We start from the raw sequence: 10,518 nt of genomic DNA, 5'->3' as shown, positions 1-10,518 counted from the left end.
CGGGATGAACCCTGGTGTAGCCTAGGCATCCAAGGAGTGCCCCCCCAAAAAAAAGAAAAAATTTATTGGAAAGGAGATAATGGGGAGATAGGAAGAGGATGGGATAAAAGGGGCAGAGAACAGAGGGGGGGCAGTGGTTGAGGCACTCACCTGATTTGAAAGGGGAGACAGTAAGGGACAGTTTCCTGGTACAGGAAGCCCACCCTGGTCCAGAGGGTGAGAGTTGAAAGTGGTTGGTGGGGTGAATCACCATGCAAAAGGGGGGTAGGGGAAGGACACTCAACCACCATCCAAACAGCATCCCACACCATACCAGCTAGGAAAAGCTACAGCATGGTGTCAGCTGGGATAACCATGAGGGCCTGCATAGCATCAGTCTGTTCAGTGAAGAAGCTAAGATAGAACATGCAATTAATAACTTTCATTCACTTGACATTCATACAATTTTACTTTTCATAGTTTTTTCTTACACTTTCTAATTTCTTTTATATATTAGATTAGATATCGATCAGTGTGTTTCGACAGGTGTGTCTTAAGTAGAAAAGATTTGACTTACTCGCCAACTCCTGTGCATGCTTTTCTACGTAATATATAGAGGTATGAATTATGCAGAAAAGCAAGCACGGGGGTTGGGAAGCAAAGCGAGCAGAACCCCTAGTTGTTTGTTTTTAAAATGGTTCACAACCATTTTAATAATTCATTAAAAAAATGGTTGTTGTATGGGGTTGTTTTTGCCAGAAATGAGCATGGGCACTATTACATAGCCTAAAACTGTCCAGAAGTGTCACTATTAACATATAATCGATCTCAAGTCTAGAATTCTATCTTTTATTGGCCATATGACAAAATAAACAGCACAAAACATTTAATAATATAGACTAACAAGACACTTTATATGTATTATTTCTACAATTGCATTTTTTCTTTCTGTTTATCAGGAAAAAAACATTATATTGTAAAATTTAGGTCAGTGATTGTTTTTCAATAATAACAATCTAAGTAAAATATATGTGTGAATAAGAGAAGTAAAATTTTAGATATTTGAAATTTATTTACACAAAGATTTATGTGCATAGTACATACGATGTTGGCAATAAAGACTGGTGCAATAAAAAGAAAACAAAGTGAAGGAGATCAATTATAGTTTTGTTATTGAAAGTAATCACCATCTGATTGACCGCACTTACTACACCTGAAAGTTAGTAAGTTCATTCCTTGCGTCGGGGTTATGATCTGGAAGTAAATAAACAGTCACAACCTGAGTCTTCACACCAGGGACTACAAACATGGCAGAGATGGCTTCAAATGCTGGCAAGTCACTGAGTTATGCACTCACAAGATGGTGGATGTCTTTGAACAAGAAAAAGAGTTAGTGAAGGCATTCCAAAAAGATTAATGATCAGCTTGGCAGTTATGTTTTTCTTTATGTCCTTAACATCCCGAAATCTTTTTCCGTTGAGGGCAATTTTCATCTTGAGAAAGTGGAAGAAGTCCACTGTGCTAAATTGGGAGAGTAGGGTGGATGACTGACCTGTGCAATTCCATAATCAGAAATATCTTCTCAACAAGTGTAGAACGGGTGGGGGCATTGTCATGCAACAAGAACCTGCTGTATTTCTCTCAAAACTGCAGCCTCACCAGGACATGTACTCCAGTCTTTGAAACACCTGTATGTAGAATGTAGCATTGACTCTTTTCCCTTTAAGTACAGATTCCTTGTGAATTTGTACTTGAAGGGAAAACATGATCAGCATCATCATGATACAGAATGTTAACACTGCTAATAAAACTAGTTGTTATTTGCAGCCTGTCCTGTCAGCCTGCTGAACAATCAAATGTTAGAAGACATTTAAACTACTGTGTCTGTTTAAGTGTAAGTTTAAGCCATTCCCTGCCATCATGCATGGCAGGGAATGGCTTAAACTTTGCATCATGCTTCACTGCAGGGTGCAGGGTTGTTGTTGTTGTTTGGTTTTTAGGAGCATTAGCAACTAAGGCCATATTGCTCCGGGGATATGCGGTGTACATTCCCCGACCTTTCCGCATCCCCAGTATTTGGTGGTCACGGGCTTGAACCCCAGCCTAATCAAGAAGCGTGTGCTATGCACTGCTGCTCCTGCCCACCTGGCTTACTGCAGGGCAAGTCCAAATATTTAATGGAGGGAGTGAATGCTGAACTTTTAAAGCATGGAATGTAATATTTTTATATTGTAGGACCCACCCTACGGTTTTGTATATGTGCCTGTAAATATTAAAATGCATCATTTGAAATAATAATAATAAAAAAAAAACACATTGAGTAAAATACCAAACTAACTTACAACAGGAGTTAAAGGATCTGCTGGTTACGTGTTGGTACCAGATACCACAAGTAGGAGTAGGAGTGTGTTATAGGCCTAATGACTCGAATGAGTACAATGAACAATTGTACGGAGAAATAGAGTGGGCCAGTAAATCAGAATGTCTTATAATGGGGGATTTTAACTTCCAGGATACTGACTGGAACTTGTGGGTTGGTCACTCACACACTAGTCAGACTTTTGTGGATTTATTGGATGATTGTTTTCTGCAGCAGCATGTTCGAGAGGCAACCAGAGAAAGTAATACTCTTGATCTGGTTATCAGCAGTGATCATTCGTGTATTAAGAATTTGCAGATAAAGGAACCACTAGGTGGCAGTGATCACAGTGTGCTGAAGTGGGATTTACTCAAAGAGGTAACTACCGTCAGGGGTAAAGGAAAGGGTTTTTGCTTCCGTAAAGGGGAGTACAGTGGTCTCAGACAGTTTTTAAATTCTGTACAGTGGGATCGACTGACGATGTTACAAACAGTAAATTCTAAGTGGGAAGCATTCAAGGAATTAATCGTGGAAGCTACTAGACTTTTCATACAGATGAAGAAATATTGTTCAAGGTTTAGGCCTAAATGGTTATCAAATGAACTAATGAGACTCGTGACAGAGAAGAAAAATGCATGGGATGCATATAAATTATCAGGCGACGCAGAAGCCTGTAGCAGATATAAGCTAGTCTGTAATCAGGTCACAAAGGAGGTTCGGCAGGCAAAGGCGGATTACGAGAAATCTTTGGCAAAAGATGCTAAGAAAAACAGCAAGGATTTCTTTACTTATATAAACTCTAAAAGGAAGGGGCTGAAATGATTGGTCCACTTTACATCGATGGTTCGACTGTTGATGATCCTGCTCAGATAGCAAACAAACTGAATGAGTATTTTGCATCTACATTCACACGTGAGGAATCATTACAGTTTGAAAATGGAAGAAGGTTATCAAATTGTAGCAGTGTGCTTAATGATTTTGTAATAACTGAGAGCAAAGTGGAGGAGAAATTGTTGAAGTTAAACATAAGAAAGGCACCTGGGGCAGATGGGATCTATCCAGTTATATTAAAGGAGGCGGCAAAGCAACTAAGCAAACCCTTAGCCATAATTATGAGAGCATCCTTGGATTCAGGGGAGGTTCCCACGGACTGGAGATGTGCAAATGTATCCCCAATTCACAAAGGAGGTTCGAAGGGTGACACGAATAATTACAGACCAGTTAGTTTAACTTCTGTTCCGGGTAAAATAATGGAGTCACTGGTTAAAGATGCATTGCAGGATCATCTAGACAAGACTGCAGCAATAATTCAGACACAGCATGGGTTTGTTAAGGGAAAGTCTTGTCTGACAAATCTGATTGGTTATTATGATGTGGTCACAAAGGAACTGGATGCAAAAAATAATTTTGATATCATATACTTGGATTTCAGGAAAGCTTTTGACACTGTTGCGCATGGAAGGCTACTGTACAAATTGGAGCAGAATGGTATTAAGGGTAAGTTGCTACAATGGATAAAAGGATGGTTAAGTGGGAGAAGACAGAGGGTGGTAATCAATGGGTGCTGCTCTTCGTGGAATAATGTTATTAGTGGAGTCCCACAGGGTTCGGTGTTGGGGCCACTGTTGTTTTGTATATTTATCAATGATATTGATGAAGGTATATCAAGCTTAATGTCGAAGTTTGCAGATGACACGAAGGTTGGCAGGGTTGTTAATGACAGTAATGGCAGTGTGCTACTGCAACAGGATCTAGATAATTTGGGCAGATGGGCTAAGAAGTGGCAACTGAAGTTTAACCTTGACAAATGCAAAGTACTGCATATGGGTAGAAGTAACCCCAGAGAAACGTACCAACTGTGTGGTACTACACTTAAGGTGGTAGAAAATGAAAAAGACCTGGGAGTAATTGTGCAGTCAGATATGAAGTTTTCTGAGCAATGTAGACAGGCTGCTAGGGCAGGTCATGGGGTTTTGTCAATGATATATAGGAATTTTGCTAGCAGGGAAAAGGAGGTGATTGTCCCTCTGTATAAGGCAATGGTCAGGCCACGCCTTGAGTACTGCGTACAGGTCTGGAGGCCTCATTTTAGGAAGGATGTAGATTTGCTTGAGCGTGTACAGAGAAGAGCAACACGATTGGTGAGGGGAATGAAGGGATCCTCTTACCAAGAGAGGCTTAAGTTCTGCAAATTGCAGTGGCTGGAGACTAGGCACCTGCGCGGTGATCTGATTGAGGTCTATAAGGCCTTGAATGGGTTGAGCACGCTGAATTCTGATGGGATCCTCCCACTTGTTCAGAATACGAACCTACGGGGACATAAGTTCAAATTAAGAAAGGATAGATGTAGAACAGATGTGCGGAAATTTGCCTTTAGCCAGCGGGTGGTTAATTGCTGGAACAAACTTCCATCTGTCGTTGTGGAAGTTGATAGGTTAAATAAATTTAAGGAGGAACTGGACAGGCAATTGGAGGGTATGGTGTGATTTTTTTTTTTTTTTTTTTTTTGGCTGATGCTGCATAAGCTCCTACACTGCTTTCTTGCATCAAGTGCCACTACTACTACTACTACTACTACTACAAGACACATTTAGAAATCTTGCAGTGTCCATGCCTCGCCAGGTACGAGCTGTTTTGGCTGCATATGGAAGACCAACATCATATTAGGTAGGTGGTCATGATGTTTTGGCTCATCGGTGTACTTCTTTGAACTAAACTTATAAAATATCACACTTCTTAAAAAAAAAATATAGCTTATATATATATTTCTTTTATTTTTCCACAGAAAGGCTGAATCTTTGATTTTTTAAAGTAGGAAATATTTCATAGTTTTTCAAACCCAAATAATGCTTCAGCTTCCTCTATATAACTGTGTTTCAATGCACTGTTTAATAAGTGACATGGACAAGATAAATGGTGAAAATATCATAATGCTGAAATTATGTTGTCCACTTCACAAGTTCCAGAGACAACTTGTATTGACAGCAGTGACAGTCAAAACCACCACTCCAAGGAATTGGAGAAGTTCTGTTTTTAAATTGTCGTGTCTTTGGTACATTTGTAAATATTACAGTTATGAACATCACACTTTAAAAAACAATTATTATTCACAAAGTGACAGGTAATTAATATATACACTGAGTGGCCAATTTATTATCTACGCTTGCCTAATGGCAAGCAGGTTCCCCCTTCCTTTAGTGCTTAGAACAGCATGTGTTCATCATGAGACCCATTGAGGTGTTAAAACTGTGCCGCAGGGATGCTGGTCTGTGTTAACTCACTCACTTCCAACAGTTATTTCAAATTGTATGGTTGTGGATCTCTACTCCAAAGAGCTCATTTGCGTCATCCCACAAGTGCTCAACTAGATTGAGATTGAGATTTGGTGATTCATGAGGCCATTACAGTAGGGTGAATTCACTTTTTACATTCCTAGAACCAGTTCTGTACAATTCTGTTCTTGTGACAGAATATTTTCCTGTTGGAAGAACCCATTCACAGATGAATACACTGCAGCCAGAAAGGAATGCACCTGATTTGAAACAATTTACAGATAACTTATGGCATTCAAATCTTGTTCGTTGATATCAATGCCCCTATTGATATCAGCAAACAAACCCCAATAATTGTACACCACAAAAACACTCCCCACACCATCAGCCTACATTGTTGGTAAGTTGGGCCCATGACCTTGTGCTGTTTTTGTTATTTGCTCCCCCTATTAGGAAGAATCAGGATTTTTCACAACAACAACAAACATTTCATAGTCCTCTATTGTCCAGCATTGGTGTTCCTGAGTCCACTGTAACTGTACCTTCTTGTTTTTTGTTGACAAGATTAAAACCCTGTTTGGTTGTAAACTGTGATACCCAATCCAAGACAATGTATGATAAGTTGTACATTTTGAAATACCTCTTTGATTACCACTGTTGCTTCCATTGGCTCCTTGCATCAACAAGTTGTTTTTTGCACAGGATCATCATTGGCTGGATGTTATACACACCACATACTCATACCAGCATGTCTAGCATTGACTACCATGCCACATTCAAGGTAATTTAAATCTTAGCCATTCCCATGCTGAATTGCACATATATGGTCCTACATATCTGCCCACATGATGCTCTTACTAAAGTAAACATTATTCTGTGAAGAGGCCACTCAGTGTACACTTCATTTCTAAAAGGAACCGTCCAAATTTAATTTTAGAACATAATGTAATCATGTGACTTCTGACATGTCTGGAATTCACTGTGCAGTGAAGCAACACATCTTGTTCTAGCACCCTTGTCCTATGTGTCTAAAGCACACAACAGCTTTTAGAAAATTTTCTTTGGTGGCAACAGACACTTTTTTTTCTCTCTTTAAAGAATCTGTCTACAGACACTGAAGTTGGATGCTTGCTGTAACTTCAGCTCAATGAGGAGGTTTAAAATATAATTTTAAAATATTTTTTAAATTAAAATTGGCAGCACCAGACAAGAAAATACGAGTAATTTTCGTGTCCCCCCACCACTTTTTCTGTCACTAATGGAGCTAAAAATTTAAAAACCACATTAACTATGCGTTTCTACCATACAGCCCCACGTTGCATGCTATTAATACTAACTTGTTAAAGTATCACTAATTCTAACTGCAATTATTTATTTTTTTTTTTTGTCCCAGCCACTGAAATCTCAGGAAAGTATGTGGCAGGACACGCCAGAGTACAAATATTGGTAACACCTGACCGGCCTCCCCATGGCTGGTATTGGTAACGTTGGGTCTCACTAGGGGCCCGGCGGCTAAAAGGCCGAATGAACAATGGGTACAACATACTACATACCCCCACACACTTTTAAACTTTAGCCATTTGGATAGAAGACTGCAATCAAAAAAGAATTCCAATCTGCACAATGACTATAAAAACAAAAGCCTTGAGTATTTTTTGCAATGTTAAAGGGAAAGTCAACAATAGAAAACTTGGGTAGAGTGATAACTGAAATAAATGTTCAAGCAAGTTCTTCAAAAGAAAAAGTGACTGAAATGGAAATGGAAGAAAATTTAACTGCCAGTAAAGGCTGGTTTGAACATTTTAAGAAAAGAACAGGACTGCATAATGTTGCATCGACTGGAGAAGCGGCAAGTGCAGATAAAGATGCAACCATGAAACATCCCAAAATTTTAAAGAAAATTGTTGATGGCGGCGGCTACACAGATCAACAAATATTTAATGTTGATGAAACAGGCCTTTTCGAAACGAATGCCAAAAAAAAACCCTTTCTACCAAAAAAAAAAAAAAAAAAAAAAGGCTCAACCAAGCTATAAAATTTCCAAAGATAGAATAACACTTTTATTGGGAGGCAATGCAGAAGGAGATTTGAAATTAAAACCCATGGTTATCTATAGAAATAAAACTCCCAGGTCTTTCGGTAAAGGTAGCAAGTCTACCTTTACCGAAAGGTAGACTTGCTATAATTATATTTTAATATAAATATAAATTATTTTAATATAGCAAGTCTACCTGTTGTGTGGCGCTCTAATAGAAAAGCTTGGGTCATGAAAGCTTTATTTGAAGAGTGGTTCACTAGCTATTTTTGTCCGAAAGTTAAGGCCTACTGTGAAGAAAATAATCTTGCATTCAAAATTTTATTAATTTTAGAAAATTCCCTGGGCCACCCACCAGCACTTTCTGATTTGTGTGAAAATGTGAAGGTTATTTTTTTACCTCCAAATACGAACAAGTCTTCTACAGCCTACTTTTAAGGCCTATTAATTAAGCAGAACATTTGCACAAGCAACTTAAGCAACAACTGGAGACGGTGCAGTTTCTTTAGTTGAATTTTGGAGAAATTACAACATCAGGAAAGCAAGACAATATTCATGAGTCATGGTCTGAAGAACATCCAGCAATATGAGAGCAGTTTGGAAGCATGTTTTGCCATATTGCGCAAATGATTTCTGTAGTTTCACTCATGTCAACATTGTTATTGATGAAATAGCAAATATTGGAAGAGATCTAGGCTTTGATGAAATCGACAACAGTGATGTTTGCAAATTGCTGGAATCAAATTCAGAACAATTAAGTAAGTGATTCTGACCTCCTTAATATTGATGAACAACGAGCATATGACGAGGTATTTGCAAGGAAGAAAATGTTCAAGAAAAGAAGTTGACATTAAAAGAACTTGAAGGAATATTTCGCGCAGCTGAAAATTTGAAACAACTAATCATGCATGCAGACCTAGATATCGAGCGCAGTATGAAAATTCGCAGGAACACTGAAAAAGATGTGTATTCATACAAGCAAATTTATGATGAAAGGAAGAAAGAAAAGGCTGCGCAAACTAGCCTTTTTGAAATATTTTACAAAGAAATAAAGTGAGTTATATATTGTAATTTTTTAATTTCAAACCTTTGATTACTTACTGCAAATATTTATAATTATCCTTTGCTTTTATACTACTGTACATTAAATTGCCATAAAAAAATGTATTTTTAAAAATATTGATTGGTATTATTATTATTATTAGCCATATGGTGCAAGGAAGCCTGAGGCTTATGCTGCACCAGCCAAAAAACAAAATTTTCTGAATTACCACGAGAGCGAGAGAAGTAGAAGGGAATCACCAAGAAAAAGAAGAATGATATATTGTAGGTCTTCGAACGAATTCGGCTATTTTGTATTGATTATTAACTTCGATTAGTGCAATTTCACAGAACCAATTAATCGCGCTAATCGAGGGATTCCTGTACCCTGTATTTTTGTAGCCTTGTTTTCTGCTTCAACATGTTCTTATAGTGTGTGCTGAGTAAAGGAGGAGAAGTAAATAGTTGACATCAAAAAATGTTTAAAAATTATTTCAGGCCAAAACCACAGTATTTATAGTAATGTGCTTTGATTTTTAAACAAATAACTGCATTCTAATGGATAAATAATATATGAACTATATCCTCCTGACAAGAAAGTACAATATTAATTAAATAACATTCAAATATAATTTGCATTATAGCTCTACATGTTACAACTGGTAGTTTTTATTGTGTTGGGACCCATAATTGGTCTCTGAAAAGGTTAAAATCCCAATTTTCTAAGTGGAAGGTTATGGGAAAAACAGAAAGTTGACAAAGTCAATACTGTTTTGTGCTAATATAAATGTGATTTAAGCTTGTTGTAACAAATAATGAGATTAAATAATACCTTATAATATTAATCATTTTAATATATTTTCAAATGATGTACAAGAGTCTAAATCTGTACAGAACTTCATGGCAGTGATTGTGTCACAACAAAAAATGAAGATATATTTTATTGTTTTCCATTTATATATACAGCAGTACCTCGGTATACATCCGCTTTGGAATAAGTCCAACTTGATATACGTCCTGTTTGGACGCGAAAAATTTTGTTTGGTATACGACCTTTGTTTAGAATACGACTTGTGCATCAAAATGAGTCGCAACACCACGCGCTACCCTTGTTTATCTCTCTCGAGACAAAGCCACAACTCAGAGATGCCAGATCTTAGCCCCATCTCCAAAAACCGAATAAAAGCCAGCAAAGGACAAACACTAGCAAAGTATGTGCGCCTGCCCTCACTCGGCTTTCCGAATAAAACCGACCGAGAATGTATCGCACACAGTGCACGTTTACATCCTCGATCGACTGAATTCGGCTTTTGGAGAGGGGGTAAGATCTGGCATCTCTGCCATGACTGCCCACGAGCGTACGACAGTTTCTACCATTCAGTGAACAACCCGTGCTATAACTCTGTGAATTTTCACGTGATTTTGTGTTTTTTCGCATAAATTTTTTGAAATTCATTAACCATGAGTTCTAGGAAAGTTAATGAGAAGAGCCAAGCAACGAAGAAAATGGTTAGGATCACCATGGAGGTGAAAAAAGAGATTGTTGAAAAAGTATGAAGGTGGCATGCGTATTCGGGACTTGGCTGCTACATACCGTATGCCGAGAACGATGGTATCTATAATTGTGAAAAACAGAGACGTTATTAAATCTGCTAACATTGCGAAGGGGGTGAAATCGATCACCAAACAAAGATTAGGGACATTAGAGCATTTTGAGAAATCGCTTTTGATCTGGATAACAGAAAAACAGTGTGCTAGCAACAGCATATGGGAGGCAATGATTTGCGAAAAGGCAAAACTGATGCATGCCGATCTTTTGAAAAACAAGGCAG

Source organism: Mastigoproctus giganteus, chromosome 7 (genome assembly GCF_048544385.1).
Source record: "Mastigoproctus giganteus isolate SK-2022 chromosome 7, ASM4854438v1, whole genome shotgun sequence".
Lineage (NCBI taxonomy): Eukaryota > Metazoa > Arthropoda > Arachnida > Uropygi > Thelyphonidae > Mastigoproctus > Mastigoproctus giganteus.
This window is presented reverse-complemented; position numbering follows the sequence as displayed.